The sequence below is a fragment of the Cynocephalus volans genome, chromosome 7 (assembly GCF_027409185.1).
Source record: "Cynocephalus volans isolate mCynVol1 chromosome 7, mCynVol1.pri, whole genome shotgun sequence".
Lineage (NCBI taxonomy): Eukaryota > Metazoa > Chordata > Mammalia > Dermoptera > Cynocephalidae > Cynocephalus > Cynocephalus volans.
Genome location: NC_084466.1, coordinates 126033749 through 126054375, shown reverse-complemented (window position 1 = coordinate 126054375; position 20627 = coordinate 126033749). Strand labels below are relative to the sequence as shown.

The 20627-nt window shown below is 37.5% G+C and overlaps 1 pseudogene; it reads left to right on the top strand.

The window, feature by feature from the left end:
- Window positions 1–9859: 9859 nt before the first annotated feature.
- The window catches only part of LOC134381768 (cytochrome P450 2C9-like), a 28743-nt pseudogene continuing 17975 nt past the window's right edge, over window positions 9860–20627 (top strand).

Below are 20627 nucleotides of genomic sequence, written 5' to 3'. Positions count from 1 at the left end.
AGGTATTTTGTTATAAGCAACATAAATGGACTAATATAAGTTCTTAATACATTTTGAGTTGCTTTTTATATGTTGACAAAATGAGATATAGTTTCATTCCTCTACATTTAGATATCCAGTTTTCCCAGTACAATTTATTGAAAAGACAGCTCTTTCTCCAACATGTGCTCTCGGGGAAATATCAATCATACAGTGTCTGCACTCAGATCACAGTGGAATTGAACTAGAAATCAATAGCAATTAGGTAGGTGGAATATCCAAAAATACTTAGGGATTAAACAACATTACTAAATAATACATGGGTCAAAAAAGACATTACAAGAGAAATTGAAAAATATTTTGAACTACATTAAATAAAAAGAGAAATTTTCAAATATGTATGGGATACAGTAAAAGCAATGTTTACAGAGAAATTTATAGCATTGAATGAATATATTAGAGAAGAAGAAAGATATTAAATCAGTGATCTCTGGTCAAGATGGCAGAGTAGACGGTTTCTAGTGTTGCTCTCGCCCACAAATCAACCAATTTTCAAGTATTTAAAAGCAACAATAGGAGGCTCGAGAGCCACCCCAGAACAGGGAGCCAAGAACCACAGGACCTCCCAGACCAGGCCTGTGACCACTGCCCAGAGAAGCCTGAGAGCCACGAGGACCACACACCACATGTCAGCTGCATTGGAACAGGCAGGCACTGTGGACCTCCAGCCCAGGTCACTCCCCACTGCCTAGAGAGGCCTGAGAGCAGCCAGGCCCACACGCACTGAGTCAGATGCACTGGAGCAAGCAGGCACCATGGGACCCCAGCCCAGGCCAGTGCTCTCTGCACAGTGAGGTCTGAGAGCCACTGGACCATAATGCCCCGAGTCAATTTTGCCAGAACAGGCAGGTGCTGTGGACCCCCTGCCCAGGCCTGTCACCACCTTGCAGAGAGTTCTGTAAGCCACTGGGCCCACACGACCTGAGTTAGCTGCACCAGAACAGGCAGGTGCCATGGGACCCACAGCCCTGGCTAGTTCCCACCACCCTGAATTGGAAGTTCCTTCAGGATCCAGGCCAGACATCAGGGGGGAACAAGTGGAACATGATACCCCATGCCACAATGAATAATCACCAAAGGAAAGATACCAGAAATATGAAAAATCAAGAAAGTACATCACCACCAAAGGAAAATAATAACTCTCAAGTTAGATCCTATAGAACAGGAAGTACTTGAAATGACTGACAAGGCATTTAAAGCAACAATTCAAAGGAAACTAAATGAGATACAAGAAAACTCAGTTAGACAACACAATGAAATGAGAAAATATATACAGGATCTGAAAGAAGAAATGTACAAAGAAATCAATGCACTGAAAAGAATGTAGCAGAGCATGTGGAGCTGAAGGATTCATTCAAAGAAATAAAAACACAACAGAAATTCTAACCAGCAGGCTAGAACAAGAAGAGAGACTATATGATCTTGAAGACAGGCTGCTTGAATTAACACAGGCAGACAAGAAAAAAGACAAAAGAATTATAAAAATTGAAGGAAATCTAATAGATATAACAGACAACTTTAAGCCCCCAAATATACAAATCATGGGTATTCCAGAAGAGTAGGAAAAAGGAAATGGCATTGAAAACATATTCAATGAAATAATAGCAGAAAACTTCTCAGGTATAGGGAAAGTAACAGATCTTCAGGTTCAGGAGGCCCAAAGATCTCCAAACATATTCAGCCCGAAAAGGTCCTCTCCAAGACATGTTTTAGTCAAAGTGGCAAAATTGAAAGACAAAGAGAGTCTTAAAAGCTGCAAGAGAGAAGTGACAAGTCACCTATAAGGGAGCCCCAATCAGACTAACATCAGATTTTTCATCACAAACCCTGAAAGCCAGAAAAGAATGGGATGATATATTCAAAATACTAAAATACAAACATTGCCAGCCCAGAATATTTTACCCAGCAAGGCCTATCTTTCCAAAATGAAGGACAAATAGTATATTTCTCAGACAAACAAAAAACTGTGGGAGTTCAGAACCACACGACCATTGTTATAAGAAATTCTCAAAGAAGTACTGGGTTTGATACCTGAAAAACAACCATCACTGCCATGAATACTCAAGAAAGAACAAAATCTACCAGTAAACAAAAATGCTAACAATAAAGAAAAAAATACTTTATCTACCACCTCAAGAAACCAACACATATAGAAGACAAACAGAAAATCAGAAAGAAAGGAACAAAAGATACTAAAGACATCTAAACAAAAACCAATCAAATGCTAGGAGTAAATCAACACATTCCAGTAATAACCCTGAATGTAAAGGGATTAAATTCCTCACTCAAAAGACACAGACTGACTGACTGGATTAAAAAGATGGACTGGACAATATGCTGCCTTCAAGAGACTCACCTCACCTGTAAAGGCACACAGAGACTAAGAGTGAAAGGTTGGAAAAAGATATACCATGCAAATAGAAATGAGAAATGAGCTGGAGTAGCGATTCTATACCAGATAAAATAAACTTTAAACCAAAAACCATAAAAACAGGTGAAGAAGGCCACTATATAATTATAAAAGGATCTATCCATCAAGAAGACATAATAGTCATAAATATATATGCACCCAATTTTGGAGCAGCCAGATTTATAAACCAAACACTATTAGATCTAAAGAAAGGGATAGACTCTAGCACCATTGATGAAGTTTGGATGTGTTGTCTCCTCCAAAACTCATGTGGAAATTTGATCTCCAATATGGCAGTATTGGAAACTGATTGAGTCATGGGGGCAGATCCCTCATGAATTGATTAATGCTCTCCCTGTAGTGAGTGAGTTCTCGCTCTAATTATTCCCATGAGACCTGATTGTATAAAGAACCTAGAACCTCCTCTCTTTCTCTCTCTTGCTTCCTCTCTCCATGTGATTTGCTTGTACCTGCCAGCTGCCTGCCAGTTTTCTGCCATGAGTAGAAGCAGCCTGAGCCCCTGCCAGATGCAGCTGTCCCAGAATCATAAGCCAAATAAACCTCTTTTCCTTATAAATTGCATAGTCTCAGGTATTTATGTTATAGCAGCACAAAATGGACTAACAAGAAACATAATAGCTAGTGACTTGAATACCCCACTCTCAATACTGGAGAGATCATCTGGGCAAAAAAAAATCAACAGAGAAACAAAATCTAAACAACAATTTAGACCAACTGGACTTGGAAGATATCTACAGCATTCCATCCAACAACCTCAGAATGTTCATTCTTCTCATCAGCTCATGGAACATTCTCCCAGGCAGACCACATGATAGGTCACAAAGCAAGTCTCAACAAATACCAAAAAATTGGAATTATGCCATGTACTTTTTCAGATCACAATGGATTAAAATTAGAAATCAATAACCAAAGAAAATATGGATACTATACAAACACTTGGACATTAAACTACATTTTACTTAAGGACATATGGGTCCAAGAAGAAATTAAACCGGAAATCAAAAACTTTCTTGAAGCTAATGAAAATAATGACACATCATACCAAAACCTGTGGGATACTGCGAAAGCAGTACTAAGGGGGAAATTTATCACATCAAATGCTTACTTCAGAAGAATGGAAAGATGGCAAGTAAACAACCTAACACCGCACCTTAACAAACTAGAAAAACAAGAACAATCCAAACCCAAAGTTAGTAGGTGGAAAGAAATAATTAAGATCAGAGCAGAACTAAATGAAATAGAAACCCAAAAATTGACACAAAAGATCAATGAAACAAAAGGTTCAGTTTTTGAAAAGATAAATAAAATTGACAAACCCTTAGTGAGAGTAACCAAGTAAAGAAGAGAGAAGATCCAAATAACAAAAATTAGAAATGAAAAAGGTGATATTATGACTGATAACTAAGAAATACAAGAAATGATTAGAGACTATCATGAACAACTATATGCCAACAAATTTGAAAATCTGGAGGAAATGGATAAATTTCTGCATACATATAAACTACCAAAACTGTGCCAAGATATTAGAAAAAATCTGAACAGACAAATAGCAATAAAAGCGATAGAAGCTGTTATCACAAGGCTCCCAACAAAGAAAAGCCCAAGACTAGATGGTTCACGGCAGAGTTCTACCAAATCCTCAAAGAGGAATTGATACCAATTCTCTACAAACTATTCCAAAAGATTGAAACCGAGGCCATTCTCCCAAACTTATTCTATGAGGCAAACATTACCCTGATACCAAAACCAGACAAAGATGAATCAAAAATAGAAAAGTACAAGCCAATATCCTTGATGAATTTAGTATGATGATTATCCTCAATAAAATTCTAACTAACAGAATACAGCAACACATACACAAAATTATATACCATGATCAAGCGAGACCCATGCCAGGGATGCAAGTTTGGTTCAATATATACAAACCAATAAATGTGATACACCACATCAATAAAAGCAAAGAGAAAGACCATGATAATCTCTATAGATGGTGAAAAAGCATTTGACAAAATTCAACATTCATTCAGGATAACTCTACAAGATAGGTACAGTTGGAAAGTGTCTCAACACAATTAAAGACTTATATGATAAGCCCACTGCCAAAATCATCCTGAATGGGGAAAAGCTGTTAAGCTTCTCCCCTAAGAATGGGAACTAGACCAGGATGCCCACTCTCACCACTCCTATTCAACATAGTGTTGGAACTACTAGCCAGAGCAATTAGAGAAGAGAAGGAAATAAAAGGCATCCAGATTGGAAAAGATGAAGTCAAACTGATGCTGTTTGTGGATGATATGATCCTATATATTGAACACCTTAAAGCCTCTCCAAAAATCTCTTAGTGTTGTTGAGTGATTTCATCAAAGTTGCAGTATACAAAATCAACACTCAAAAATCAGTAGGATTTCTATACCCCAACAGTGAACATGCAGAAAAAGAAATCAATAAAGCTTGCCCATTTACAATAGCCACACACAAAAAAAATAATTAGGAATAAAATTAACCAATGATGTAAAAAAATCTCTATGAAGAGAACTACAAACCACTGTTGAGAGAAATTAAAGAGGAAAGAAGAATATGGAAAGATATTCCATGTTCTTGGATTGGAAGAATTAACATTGTGAAAATGTCCATACTATCCAAAGTGATCTACAGATTCAATGCAATCCTCATCAAAATTCCAATGATATTTTTTCCAGAAATGGAAAAAATTATCCAGACATTTATATGGAATAACAAAACACCACATATAGCCAAAGCAATTCTGAGCAATAAATAAATAAATAAATAACATAAAGCTGGAGACATAACACTACCTGACTTTAAACAATACTGAAAAGCTACAATAACCAAAACAGTATGGTACTGGGATAAAAAGAGACACACAGATCAATTGAATAGAATAGAGAACCCAGAAATCAACCCATACACCTACACCCATCTGATATTTGACAAAGGCACCGATTCTACACACTGGGGAAGAGAATGCCTCTAAAGCAAATGGCATGGGAAACCTGGATATTCATATGTAGGAAAATGAAATGACCCATACCTCTCACCATATATACAAATCAACTCAAAATGTATTAAATAATTAAATATACATCCTAAGGCAATACAACATCTTAAAGAAGACATAGGGGAAACACTCCAGTAAGTAGGAGCGGGTACAGAATTCATGAATACGACCCCAAAAGCATGGGCAACAAAGAGAAAAATAAACAAATGAGAATATATCAAACTAAAAAGCTTCTGCACAGAAAAAGGAACATTTAACAGAGTTAAAAGACAACCAGTAAAGTGGGAGAAAATATTTGCAAAATATATATTTGACAAAGGATAAATATCCAGAATATACAAGGAACTGAAACAACTTTACAAGAAAAAAAAGCAACCCAATTGAAAAATGGGCAAAAGAGCTAAATAGGCATTTCTCAAAGAAAGATATACGAATGGCCAACAGACACATGAAAAAGTGCTCAACATCTCTCAGCCTTCAGGAAATGCAAATCAAAACCACACTGAGATATCATCTCACCCCATTTACGATGGTTAACATCCAATAGACTGTGAATGATAAATGCTGGCGAGGTTGCGGAGAAAAAGGAACTTTCATATATTGTTGATGGGACTGCAAAATGGTGCAGCCTCTATGGAAAATGGTACGGAGGTTCCTCAAACAATTGCAGATAGATCTACCATAAGACCCAGCTATCCCACTACTGGGAATATACCCAGAGGAATGGAAATCATCAAGTCAAAGATATACCTGTTCTCCAATATTCATTGCAGCACTCTTTAAGACAGCTAAGAGTTGGAAGCATTGTAAATGTCCATCATCAGAGGAGTGGATACAGAAAATATGGTATATCTAAACAATGGAATACTACTCTCCTATAAAAAAAAAATACTGCCATTTGCAACAACATGGATGGACCTAGAGAGAATTATATTAAGTGAAACGAGTCAGGCATAGAAAGAGAAATATCACATGTACTCACTTATGTGTGGGAGGTAAAAATAAATAAAAAATACACAAAAATCCATGGGGGGGAGGGCAGAAGACACAACAATTATAATTCCTTGAAGTTGATACGACAAGTGAACAGAAAGGACGTTGTTGGGAGGGAGGGGGAAGCTGGAGGAGGGAGGGAGGTTTCGGTAATAGGCCACAGTAGTCAACCACATTGTATATTGACAAAGTAAAATAAAATTTGGAAGAAAAAAAATAAAAAATAAAAATTGGAACATTTAAAAATAAATAAATGAATGAATGAATGAATGAATTTTTTAAAAAGAAGTCGTTACTTTTTTATTCTAGCAATACTTATGTATAAGTCTTAAAAACATGTAAAATATCATTTGAGAAAAATTACAAAACTGTGATGAAATAAAAATAAACTATTGTACATCCATACAATGGAATATTATCTAGTGTTAAAAAGTAATGAGCTATCAAGCCATGAAAAGACATGGAGGAACCTTATGGATATTAGTAAGTAAAAGACACTGATCTAAAAATGCTACATATTGTATGATTCCAACTGTATGACATCCTAGAAAAGGCAAGACAATGGGGACACTAAAAAGATCATTTGTTACCAGGGCCTGGGGGAAGGGAGGAATGAATAGGCAAAACACATATGATTTTTAGGGCAGTAAAACTATTCTGTGTGATGCTGCAATGGTGGATACTTGTCATTATACATTAGTCAAAACCCAGAGAATGCACAACACCAAATGAAAATCTGTAAACTATGAACTTTGGTTGGTAAGGTGTCAATGTTGGTTCATCAATTGTAACTGATGAACCACACTTTTGAGAGCTGTTGATTTTGGAGAGGCTGTGGGTGGGTGCGAGGAGGGGTTATGCAGGAAATATGTACTTTCCACTTCATTTTGTTGTGAACCTCAAACTGTTCTAAAAAATAAATTCTATCTATGAAAAAAAAGCCCCCAAAACCTCTTCTAAGTCACAACTCAAGCCAAGCTGAGGTATATATTACTCTGTGACTGTGGAGAGCTTAATGCTGATACCCTCCTGATCATTTGAACCAAGATGGGAATTCCGTGGGATGGGATGGGAGATGTCACTGAACGGAAAGTTCTGGGAAATGTGGAAAACCAGCATTCTAAGACTAAGTCTTGTACTGAGGCATTGGAGACTCTTTATCTCATCAAGTCTCTAATTGCTTTTTCTTAAAAAACAAAGCAAAATTTAGATTAGTTCACCTCAGCGATCCCTTTCCTTTTAAAATTATTTATGATTCTTTCATTCTGTAGAAAGAAAAGTCCAAGCAAGACCTTCAGTTCAGCAGAAGGGAGGAGGAACAGAGCAGGGACACCTATCTCTCAAGGAATGAAATCACTGCTCTGAGGAGAACAACTGAGCTTATTTTAGCCAAAATAAGGTGGTGCAGGTCCTTTAAGTTTAGAGCTAGGTGGGTCAGTCAGCAATTACGGTTTCTCTTTGCCCTGAACAAAGGTTCACCAAGACATGGACTCACTCAAGTTCTACAGGTTTTAAAACCAAACTTTACTGACTCCAATTTCAGTCAAGTAGTGCTGGAATTATTAACTAGGTTAAGGTTTATTTTGAAAGATGCTGATTAGGCTTTCCTGATATATTGAATCATAGCACACAACTAGTAAATGTTGGTGAACCCGGTTGAACTGAATGTTTTTCTTGGAGGGGAGGGTACAAGAGGCAGGGAACTTGGGTTCCAGCCTCAGCTCTATAACGTGCAGTCTCTGTGCCATTGGCCAAGGCACTGCATCTCCGAGGCCCAGCTTCCTCATTCAGAAAATGGGAATCATTTTACCTTAGGCAAAGATAAGTCAAAGACTCAAAAATGACATTATAGGTGCGAAAATTCTATGTTAGTTAATTGTCAAAATCCCTCTAAACATGACCACAATCCCTGTAAACATGACTGGGTCTTAACATAACCTACTTTTTCTTTTTTTTTACTAAAAGAGATAATATCTGCACTGATTAATTTAGAACAAAATGAAATTCCTACAGAACAGATCTTTGAACAAGCATTGCCATTAGTCATCTTGTGATGTATATCATTCTAGTTGTATTTAGATCTTCATGACCACTAAATGTCTTCTCCAGCTCAGGTCTGCATGTTGTGGTGGTTCTGTGCTGTGGGTTCATTAAATGATTTCCCTTCTTCCCATCCTCTACTGAATCCACAACTGTCGTTTTGTCTATAATTACCCTTCCTTGATGTGCATTAGAACATTCTATTATTTCTGACAATGACAGACCAAGAACTAACAGAAGCAGCTATGTTTGGAGGCAACTGGGAAGTAGTAGATGCCATAGTTTCTCAAGCCTTTCCCACGAAATTCTTTGAGATTGGCCCTTCTCACTGATGCACTGAGTAAGTTTCATCTCTGTGGTGATGAAGATGGAGGACCGTATCTTTTATTTCTTCTCTTGAGCACCTCTGGTCCTGTTATACTTGGAGTGAAATAAGGGGCTTTTATTAAATGTGAAGCCTCTTACTTTATGAACTGAGTCAATGGGGGACACTTTTAGAGTAACTAATCTTTGGGGATTAGTTTTGTTTTGCTAAAATTGTTCTCAAAGCAACTGTGGTGTAAGCCATAGTGCACCATGATGGGCAGACGAAGATCTCGGTTCAAATCCCAGTTCTTTCACCTGCAATCTGTGTGACTCTGACAGGGTTCCCTACCTACATTTGAAAAATAAAAGCAATAATCTCTGCCTTCCAGTATTTTTATTTTGAATTTAATGGTAAAATGATGTAAATTTATAAGCTAAAAACTTGATATGTGTCTGGTCACTTAAGATGTATAGATAGGTTAACTATTTCATGATTGGGCAGCTACAGTGTTAGTAGAATATATTAAATATTTGAAAAGCTTTCAGTATAGAGGACAAAGTCTCCTAGTGTTTGACATAATACTTAACATACATTTTTTATTTACAATGCATAGAATACAATAATAATCTTTATTAGCCTCAAAGTCATAAATTCCCAACTGGTCATTAATCTGAGAATCTAGAATTTTTAGTAATTTTCTTGCATCAAATGATTTACTTTGGGGGTTTTCAATTACAACTACACATTGGAGTCACCCATTTTTTTTTTTTTCTTTTATTACCAATACCGGAGCTCCAGCCCACTGCAATTAAACAAGAATGTCCAGAGTAAGCACTGGAAAGAAACAACAAGATTTGAAAACATTCTATTTTTATCTCTCATTGGGCCAAAGTCCACTCAGCAGCACATAAGTGGATCTAGTTTAGTGATTGCTTTATATGTCATAGAGGAGCATACTGAATTAGCATGAAGTGTTATAAAAGCTTTGGATTGTAAGATCATAGATGTCTTATATGAATAGATGGCTTCAATGGATCTGTTGGTGGTCCTGGTGCTCTCTCTCTCCTGTTTGCTTCTCCTTTCAGTCTGGAGACAGAGCTCAGGGAGAGGGAAGCTCCCACCGGGCCCCACTCCTCTCCTAATTATTGGAAATATCCTACAGATGGATGTTAAGGACATCAGCAAATCTTTAAACGACGTAAGTATGCTTTATACTCCTTCAGTGATTTGCAAAGAGTAAGTATATTGACCCCTACTTTAAAATAAATATATTTTTGGGAGCACACTATGGTAATAGATCATTGTAGTATGAAGTCTTAGGTGGGAGGAATGTCTGATTCTTCTTTAGATCAATTGCATAGTATACTGGATTTAGGTAAAAATTTAGTACTGTACATTTAAATATCAATAAGGGAGTAAATATCTAATATTCTCATTACAAAAAAGTTAAATATTAGAGGGGATCGTTATGTTAATTAGCTTCATTACATCATTCCCCGTTGTATTAAAAATCATAGTACATTTTATACCTCGTAAATATGTACTATAATTTTTCAGTAGTGTATATAACAAAAATACATAATTGATCTTCATAAAGCAAAATGCTCCCTATAAACATTGATGTTTCTGTTGCCTATTTCAGTCTCTCTTTTTCAGAAATAGTGGAAGTAATGAATTTTGTGAGTAGAGAAACACTTAGGCTCTTGTGTGGTAGAATTAAAGTAATAAAGTGGCAAACACTGGGAGTGCTGCTTCCCTTTGTTTTATAGCCATTTTCTGTAATTTCCTGCTGAAGGTAAATGGTAAGGGAAGCATGTGTTTGTGATTAGAGATTTCATTAAAAAGTCATCAGTTATAATTTCCTGTGTTTTATTCAGAATAGTCATGGAATTTTTTTTCTTTTTTTCTCTTTTTTGTCTCTTCTATCAAAAAAAAAATTATTCATGAGATACAAATCTAATTGTCACCCCTCCTGCCCATGATGTGAAGGACAGATTCATACTGGGGGCATACCCATTACCAGAAATTACTTTTGTACCCCTTGTCCCCACCCAGTTATTCCCCAGTCTCCCTACCTCTTCCCCCCACTCCACTTTGTAGCCCTACTAGACATGGAAATTTTAGTTCTCTGAAGAATCAATGTATTTTCTCTGATGTTGAGGAAATAGCTATAGGCTCAGGACCAACATAAGTGAATGACTTGGTGGCATCAGAAGTTTTTGGTTTCTGCACAAGCCTGCTGTCTGTGTCCAAAATTGCTGGAGGATGTTAGAAATTGTTCTTCCGGGAGATGCTGGATGTCCTGGTGCTGCCCTTGTGGTGCTCACTGTGTCTTTGCTGGTAATACCAGCAGGTCCCAAACTGGGATGGTTATTAGAATCACCTGGGGTGACTTTATAACTGAAGATTGCTAGTGTTTATCACAGGGCTACTGAGTGAAGATCCTTATGGTAAAAGGGGATCCGGAAGCCATCAGGTAAGTAATGGTCTCAAGGTGAGCACATGGGCCTGATAAATTGCTCAGAATCAGACATTGAATTAGGAGAGGATCAAATTTTGGTCTTCTGTGCATTAACTGTGGGGCACTGAGAATGCATTTAAAATTCTCTAACTTCAGCTTTTTGCCTTATAACAGGATACATATACCTGCTGAATATGGTGGTTTAAGGATTAATTGTAATCTGTTTACCAATTGCTTGAGCATTATATGACACATCATAGGTCATCTATAAGTGGCAGCTATAAAAATCACAGCCCTATTTATACATAAATGAGAAATATATGAAGCTGTGTGTAGTAGAATAAAAGTATAGAGAATGAAATTATAATATGTCTGAATCCGGCACAATATATGAACCATATCATCACTTAGTTCGCTATGATTTTCATCTCCTTTCCCAGTTCTCAAAAGTCCACGGCCCTGTGTTCACTGTTTATTTTGGCATGAAGCCCACGGTCGTGTTGCATGGATATGAAGCAGTGAAGGAAGCCCTGATCGATATGGGAGAGGAGTTTTCTGGAAGAGGCACTCATCCAGTGATTGACAGAATTAGTAAAGGACATGGTAGGTGTGCGTGTGCCTGTGTCAGCATTGGTAATGGGGGTGGGAGAGCTGAAAACAGAGATGTAAAGACATCCCCAGGCAGACCTTGGCCCAGACATGTGGCTGCCAAGTGTCCTTTTGCTCCTCCTTGCCTGGGATCTCCTTCCTAGATTCTGCGCCCTGTCTGTGAGGAATCATTTTCAGCAATGGAAAGAGATGGAAAGAGACCCAGCGCTTCTCGCTCATGACCCTGCAGAATTTGGGGATGGGAAAGAGGACCATTGAGGACCGTGTTCAAGAGGAAGCCCGCTGCCTTGTGGAGGAGCTGAGAAAAACCAACGGTGGGTGCCTCATTGCTCTGTAGTGCTGACTGTAACAGACTGCTCTCTCCTGCAGTGACATCCTTGGAAACATCTCAGGAGCAGCTAGATCTTTCATTACAGGCAGTGGCTGTCAGTCCTCACATGGAGGAGGGATGGTGTGAAGCAGAGAGCCAAGAGAGCTTTTGCGTATCTGTGCTGTGTGTGTACAGGTAAGATTGTGCATAGAGTGTGGGTGAAAGACCATTTAATCCTTTATTCTCCTGAACTTTATTTGTTTGTTTTCAAATCAGAAATTATGAATATGGGTTTTGAGTTCATTTTCTGAAAGACTTAAAGAGTGATGTTTTCTGCATATCATAAATATAGGTTACCTATTCCAGAACATTTTATCAGAGAATACTAGGCAGATAAACATGGTGAGAATGACTTTATCAGACCCTCAGACCCTTGTTTTTTCTTTCTTTCTTTTCTTTTTCCTTTTTATTTCTTCTTTCTTTAAATGAAACACAATTGTTTATACATATTTTGGGAGTACAAAGTTGACCATCAGTATTTGTGTACAATATGTGATGATGAATTCAGGATAGTTGGCAAATTCGCATTACAAAATGTACTCCTCTTTTATGTCCATTAACCAATTTCTCCCTAAACCTCTCTCCTCCTACTTCTTCCCCTCCTCTTATCTCTCATTCTGAAAGTTCCATTAGTGTGTTTGTTGTTTCTTTCTTTCTTTACTATTTTAAAATTATTTTTATATTCTTTATTATTTTTGTGTGTCTGGCCAGTACAAGGATTTCAACTCATTACCTTGGTGATATGAGGGTACAGTCTAACCAACTGAGCTAAAGTTTACTTATTTTTTAGATCCCACTATGAGAGAGGACATGCAGTATTTCTATGTCTGTGCCTGGCTTGTTTCATTTAATGTTATCTTCTCCAAGTTCATCTGTGTTGCTACAAATGGCAGAATTTCATTCTTTGTATGGCAGAGTAGTATTCCATTGTGTGTGTATACCACATTTTCCTTATCCAGTCATCCATTGATGGACATTTATGTTGGTTTCATACCTTGGCAATTGTAAATAGAGCTGCAATAAACATAGGAGTGCAGGTTTCCCTTCTACCTGATGATTTCTTTTCATTTGGTCATATACCCAGTAGGGGGACTGTTGGATTGTATTGTAGTTTCGTGTGTAACTCTTTGAGAAACCTCCATACTATTTTCCATAAAGTCTGTACTAACTTACAGTCCCATTAGCAGTGTAGAAGGTCCCCTTTTCTATGGATTCTCACCAGAATTGTCATTCTCTGTCTTTTTGATAATAGCCAGTCTAACAGGGGAGAGATGATATTTTAGTGTGCTTTTGATTTGCATTTTTTTGATGCTTAGTGATGAGCATTTTTCATGTACCCATAGGCCATTTGTTTGTGTTCCTTGGACAAATATTTATTCAGCTCCTTTGCCCATTTTTTAAATTGGTTTTTTTTTTTTTTACTGTTAAGTTGCTTGAATTCCTTGTGTATTCTAGGTAGTAAACCCCTTGTCACATGCATAGTTTGCAAATATTTTCTGCTATTCTGTAGGTTGTCTTTTCACTCAGTTGATTATGTCCTTTGCTGTGCAGAAGGTTTTTAGTTAGGTATAATATGGTTTGTTTGTTTATTTATTTTTTTGCCTGTGCTTTTGAATCTTATTCATAAAGTATTTGCCCAGTCGTATGTCCTGATGAGTTTTCCCTAAGTTTCCTTCTAGTAGTTTTATAATTTCAGGTCTTATATCTATGCTTTTAATTCATTTTGAGTTGATTAATGTATATGGCATGAGGTATGGGTCTAATTTCATTATTCTACATACGGATATCCAGTTTTCCCAGCACCATTTATTGAAAAGGCTGTCCTTTCCCCAATGTATGTTCTCAGTCCCTTTATCAAAGATCGGTTGGCTGAAATTATGTGGAATAATTTCCAGATTCTCTATTCTGTTCCATTGGTCTACTTGTCTGTTTTAATGCCAGTACAGTGCTGTTTTGGTTACAATCCCTTTGTAGTATAATTTGAACTCAGGTGGTGTAATGCCTCCAGCTTTATTTCTTTTGCTCAGGGTTGCTTTGCCTATTCAGGGTCTTTTTTTGTATGATATGAATGTTAGGACTGTCTTTTCTATTTCTGTGAAGAAAGTCATTGGTATTTTTGATGAGGATTGAATTCAATCTGTAGGTCATTTTGGGTAGTATGGACATTTTCATAGCATTAATTCTTCCAGTTCATTGTCCTTCTATCTTTTTGTGTCCTCTATAACTTCTTTCAGTAGTGATTTGTTGTTCTCCTTGTAGAAATCTTTCACCTCCTTTTAAAAATTTACTTGTAAGCATTTTGTTTTATTTTATTTTTTGGTAGCAATAGTAAATGATCTTGCTTTCTTGATATCTTTTTCTGCTAGTTTGTTGTTGGCACATAAAAACACATCTGATTTTTGTATGTTGATTTTATTTATTTTTTATTTTATTTATATTTTTATTGAAGCATAACTAATTATACATATATTTGGGCTACAGTGTTGACTACCATCACATGCGTACAACATATATCGATCAAATCAATATTGTTAATACATTCATTAATCTTTTCACTCCATACCCAATCTCTCTTCAACACCACCCTCACCCCCACTGCTAGGAACCACAGATTTGTTCTTTTATTCTGAAAGATCAATGTACTATTGTGTTCTTCCTTCCTTCCTTCCTTCTTTCCTTCCTTCCTTCCTTGCTTTCTTTCTTCCTTCCTTCCTTCCTTCCTTCCTTCCTTCCTTCCTTCCTTCCTTCCTTCCTTCCTTCCTTCCTTCCTTCCTTCCTTCCTCCCTCCCTCCCTCCCTCCCACTCTCCCTTCCTTCCTTTCTTTTTTTCTTTCTTTCTTCCTTCCCTCCCTCTTTTTCTCCTTCCTTCCTTCCTTCCTAGTACACACTTATGAGTGAGGACGTGCAGAATTTCTCATTCTGCACCTGGCTAATTTCACTTAAAATAATTCTTTCCAAGCTCATCCATGTTGCTGCAAATGGTAGAATTTAATTTTTTTTTTTATGGCTGAGTGTTTGATTGTGTATATATACCAATTTTTCCTTATCCAGTTGTCTGTTGATAGACATTTAGTTTGGTTCCATATTTTAGTTATAGTATATAGAGCTATAACGAATGTGGGAGTGCAGGTTTCCCTTTGACATGATGATTTCCATTCCTTTGGGCATATACCCAGAAGTGGGATGGCTGGATCATGCGGTAGATCTTTTTTTTTCTTTAATATGGTTATTTATATATTTATATTATTATTTTCCACATTCTAAGATATTGTTGCAGAGCAGTTGGTGAGAGGGGTAAACAGGAAGGAGGAAGGAAATAGTGTGAGAGAAAGAGGAAGGAGGGGGGCATGGTTGAGGCCCATGGTACCCCCCTCATTCCTACAGGGGATACCAGGGGGCTTCCAGCAGTGGCTCAGTTGTTGCTGAGCTGGATGAAGATGTCAGTGGGGTGTGTCTGAGGCTCTCTGCCCCACCCTGCCCCACTGCTCCAGCTTGGGAGCCTGGGGCATTTCTGGCTGTGGCTTGGTTGTAGAGGCTCGGCTGGTTGTGGGTGTAGGGGGGTTGTGGCTGAGGCTCCCGGCCCTCCTGCCCTCCCTGGCTTGGGACTCCAAGGGGCTCTCAGTACTTCTAGTGTTCTTTGGTGATGTGAGACCTTTACTAGATAATATCAAACTTTGTGTCTGGTCTGTGGGTGTTTTGTTTTTTTCTTTCAGTTCTCTGTTGGATTTTTTGCTGTTCCCACCACTTAAACTCTGCACTGGAACTAATTTGTTGTCCTTTGCTTACCTCTAATATGGGGGAACTGGCACTTGAACCCTGTAGTTGAGCTACATTGCTGCTTTGCTGCTTATCCCCTAGGGAAGGCTGTTTGTGCACCTCAGGATTTAATTGTTGACCTTATATGTACTTAAAGGTCTTGTGAGTTCTGCTGCACCTGGGTTGTGTAAAAACTCTGGTGTGGACCTGAGACAGTTCAGTAAACTGCACTTCAGTTTGTATTGTACACCTTCAGTTCTGTATTCCTGACCAGTCTCCACAGAGTGGCCCTGCATTGATAGGGTGGCAGATCAGCTGTCCATGTTGTACCCCAATGTTCCCACAGTAGGTCCATCTACCCCACCACCCACACTCCAAACACTTCCCGTGGGATGGGCCATGCACTGGTCCCTTGCAGTGACTCACTGTCCTCAGAGTGGTGCCTCACTCCTTTGTGGGTCCATGGAAATCCTGTTACTGGTCTTGCTGGCCTAGGGGCCACCAAAGACCTCCTTTCCCCTGAAGCCTAGAAACAAATTCATGCAAAGGGCACAGCAGTGGCTTTTTCCAGCTCTTTCTCCATGTGTCCACCAGCTCCAGCCTTGAAGACGCCAGGATTCAAAATGGTGGGAGTGATCCTTTCTTTCTCTCATCATGGATTCTCTTGCCTTCATGAACTTGGTATGTATCTCCTCCTCTTCCCTGAGCTCTAGCAGCCCCAGCTTGGCTATCATTGCTTTTTAATAGTTGTAAATTGGTTGATTTGTGGGAGAGAGTTACACTGGGGACTGTTTATTCTGCCATGTTGACCAGAAGCCCCTTATAGTTGTTCTATCTGTAGCTGTTTCAGAAATCTCCATACTGTATATCAGTCTTATACCCTGCAATTTTATTGAATTCGTTTATCATCTCTAGGAGTTTTCTGGTAGAGTCTTCTGGTTTTTCTGTATGAAAGATAATGTTATCTGCAAACAGGGACAGTTTGGCTTTGTCTTTTCCAATTTGGATGCCCTTTATTTCTTTCTCTTGTTAGATGCTCTGGCTAGTACTTTCAATACTATGTTAAATAGGAGTGGTGAGAGTGGGCATCCTTACCTTGTTCCTGTTCTTGAAGGAAAAGCTCCCAGTGTTTCCCCATTCAGAATGATACTGTTGGTGGGTTTGTCATTTATGGCTTTCACTGTATTGAGATACTCTCCTATACCTAATCTCCTGTCAAAAGGAGAAGTTGAAGTTTGTCAAATACATTTTTTGCATCTATTGAGATGATCATATGGTTTTTGTCCTTAATTTTGTTGATGTGGTGTATCACGTTTATTGATTTTCATATGTTGAGACATCCTTACATCATGATGTATAATCTTTTTGATGTCCTGCTTTATTCTGTTTGCTAACATTTTTTTGAGAATTTTTGTGTCAGTGTTTATCAAGGATATTGGCCTGTAGTTTTCTTTTTCTTTTTCTTTTCTTTTTTCCTGTTATAAGTTTATCTGGTTTTGGTATCAGGGTGATGCTGGCTTTATAGAATGAGTTTGTGAGAATGGGATTTGTTTCAACTATTTGGAACAGTTTTAAAAGGATTGTTATTAATTCTTCTTTAATTATGTGGTAGAATTCAGCAATGAAGCCATCTGGTCATGGGCTTTTCTTTGTTGGGAGACTGCTGATTAGTGCTTCTATCTTGTGGCTCATTATTGGCCTATTGAGATTTTCTGTCTTCTTGGTTCAGTCTTGGTAGTTTGTATGTGTCCAGAAATTTATTCCATTTCCTCCAGATTTTCAAGTTTGTTGACATAAAGTTGTTCCTAATAGTTTCTAAATATTCTTTGTATATCTGTTATTGGTTGTAATATCTCCTTTTTCATTTCTGATTTTTATTACTTTGATTTTCTCTCTTCATTTTTCACTTAGATGAGCTAATGCTTTGTCTATTTTTTTATCCTTTCAACAAACCCACTTGATCTTTTGTATAATTTATCTTTTGTTTCTTTTTTTTTTATTTCTGTTTCATTTAGTTCTGCTCTGATCATAAATATTTCTTGCAATCTACTAAATTTGGATTTAGATTGTTCTTATTTTTCTAGTTCTTTGAGGTCATATAAGGTTGTTTATTTAGAATCTTTCTATTCTTTTCATGTAAGAATTTATTGCAATAATCATCCTTCTTAGTATGGCTTTTGCAGTATCCCATAGGTTTTAGTATGATGTATCTTTATTTTCATTAGATTCAAGAATTTTTTTGATTTCCCATTTAATTTATTCTTTGACCCTTCGGTCATTCAGGAGCATGTTGCTTATTTTCCATATATTTGTATAGTGTCTGAAGTTTTGCTTGTTACTGATTTCTGGTTTTTATCTGTTTTGATCTGAAAGGACACTTGAAATGAGTTAAACTTTTAAAAACATGTTGAGGCTTGATTTGTGGCCAAACATGTGGTCTGTCCTGGAGAATGTTCTATGTGCTGATGAGAAGAATGTATATTCTGGAATTTTGCATGTAATGTTCTATAGATGTATGCCATGTCCAATTGGTCTAAAGTGTGGTTCAAATCCTGTGTTTCCCTGTTGATTTGTTGCTTAGATAATCTGCCAAATGTTAAGAGAGGGATATTGACATCCCTGTCTGTTATTTTATTTTTTATTTTTTTTGTCTTTTTCGTGACCGGAACTCACCCAGTGAGTGCACTGGCCATTTCTGTATAGGATCCGAACCCACGGCAGGACCGTCACTGTGCTCCCAGTGCCACACTCTCCTGAGTGTGCCACGGGCTCAGCCCACATCTGTTATTTTATATCTGTTTCAGTCTATGAGTGTTTGCCTTATATGTCTAGGTGCTCTGGTGTTGGGTGCATACATATTTATGATTGTTATAGCCTCTTGCTGGATAGATCCTTTTATCATTATATTATGACTTTCCTTTGGAGCATGAACCAAGTGGCATATGCTTTCACCTAATTGAACTGTATTTGTACCGCCAACCTCACTGATGTGTCTGATGTTTTTTCCAGGCCTATAGTTACAGCCAATAATTAAGCTATGTGTAAATTTAATTGCTTAGGTATATCTCAATACAATTCTTATCATTTATTATTTTGTAAATGCACCTTATTTAAAAGATGTCTGCAATAGTTATTTCTCACTACCCACTACTTCCTTTATTGATTTATATATTTTGAGTACATCTCTGCTATATCATGATGCTATGATTGTATAAAATACACAAATATCAATTTATAAAATAATTTGTTTAACTAGAATTAAACTATCATTAATAACCTCTTTAACTCTTTCTTCCCTAAGTGTAATTTTCTTCTGTATTTGTTTCACATATCATTTTCCTTTTGATTGTTGAATTTGTTAACAGAAGAACCATGTAATCAGCTAAAGAAAAAAAAGGGAGACTTATTTTAAAGAAGAGAAACAATCTTTCCAGAAGAGAAACAATCTGCAGATTGGGGAAGATGCATTCCAGGGAAAACTGAAAATGTGATCTCTAAGAAGGGAGGGAAGAACTGTTTTTTTATGCCTTGCAGGGTCAGCTTTACATACATATTCAGTGGGGTGGAGGAATTCTATGAATATTTATGAGGGAAGTTATGCACTTGCACAGTGAGTAAACATACACGTAACATATATCCCATGCTTACTTTGGGGAGGAGATTTAGTGTTAAAATGAGGTAGAATTCATCTCTGACATAAAGAGGTAACTGTAGGGTATGGAAGACACCTAGTGCCCAGTCTCTTAGATTGGCCAGAGTTAGTCTGGACTTTCAGCTCTTATAAGGAGAGGAATATTGGGAAGGCCAAGTCTCTGTCCAAATGGAAGTGTAGTGGGGAACCCATGAATGAGGGGAGGTTCATTGACTGGAACCAGGTGGACTATTTAAGGCCAGAGTAGAAGTTTTCTAGCTGCAATTTATTTGACAATATCTTCCAGTAGCTGGTTTCTGCTTGATTACAGGAGAGAGAAGCCTAATGACAGTTAGTAACACACACATATATGTTGTAAGCTTGGGAATGGGTGTTTAACCCCTCATCCTAATATGGCTTTTTGGTTCTGTTTAGTAAAAAGAGTGTCTTTTTAGCTATAGAGAGCCCATCTTTGTCTGTCTATAGGTGGTATGCGTTATGAGATTTGTGGTAATAAATAATTTATGGTAATTCTTTTCCTCCCACTGTTGATTCTCCTAAACTATGAGTTGCTTGTCACAATGTATCTGATTGTCAGTTTGGATTTCAAATTCCCTTATTTTTAGAATCTCTCTTCCAAATGAATTTAAAGGAAAGACTGAAAAATCAGATTTTACCTGTGACTGACTCACACACATTTACACAGCACACACGGTCCCCAAAACATCCCAAATTACTCTCCACCCCCCAAGCTGAAGTAAACTTTTTCTCAAAGCTTAGAGCTTAGAGCCCTGTAGTGTTTAAATAAGCCTGGCATTAAAGCAGCTAACTCAACAGTTTTCCTATTGTTCAAAGCCTTGCCATTTATTCAGAACACTTTGGATACAAGTCACCCTTATTTAGGGTCCATAGATGTAAATTTGGGAGGGCAGTACATATAAAGTTTATTGATCATTGATTACAGCAATTTTA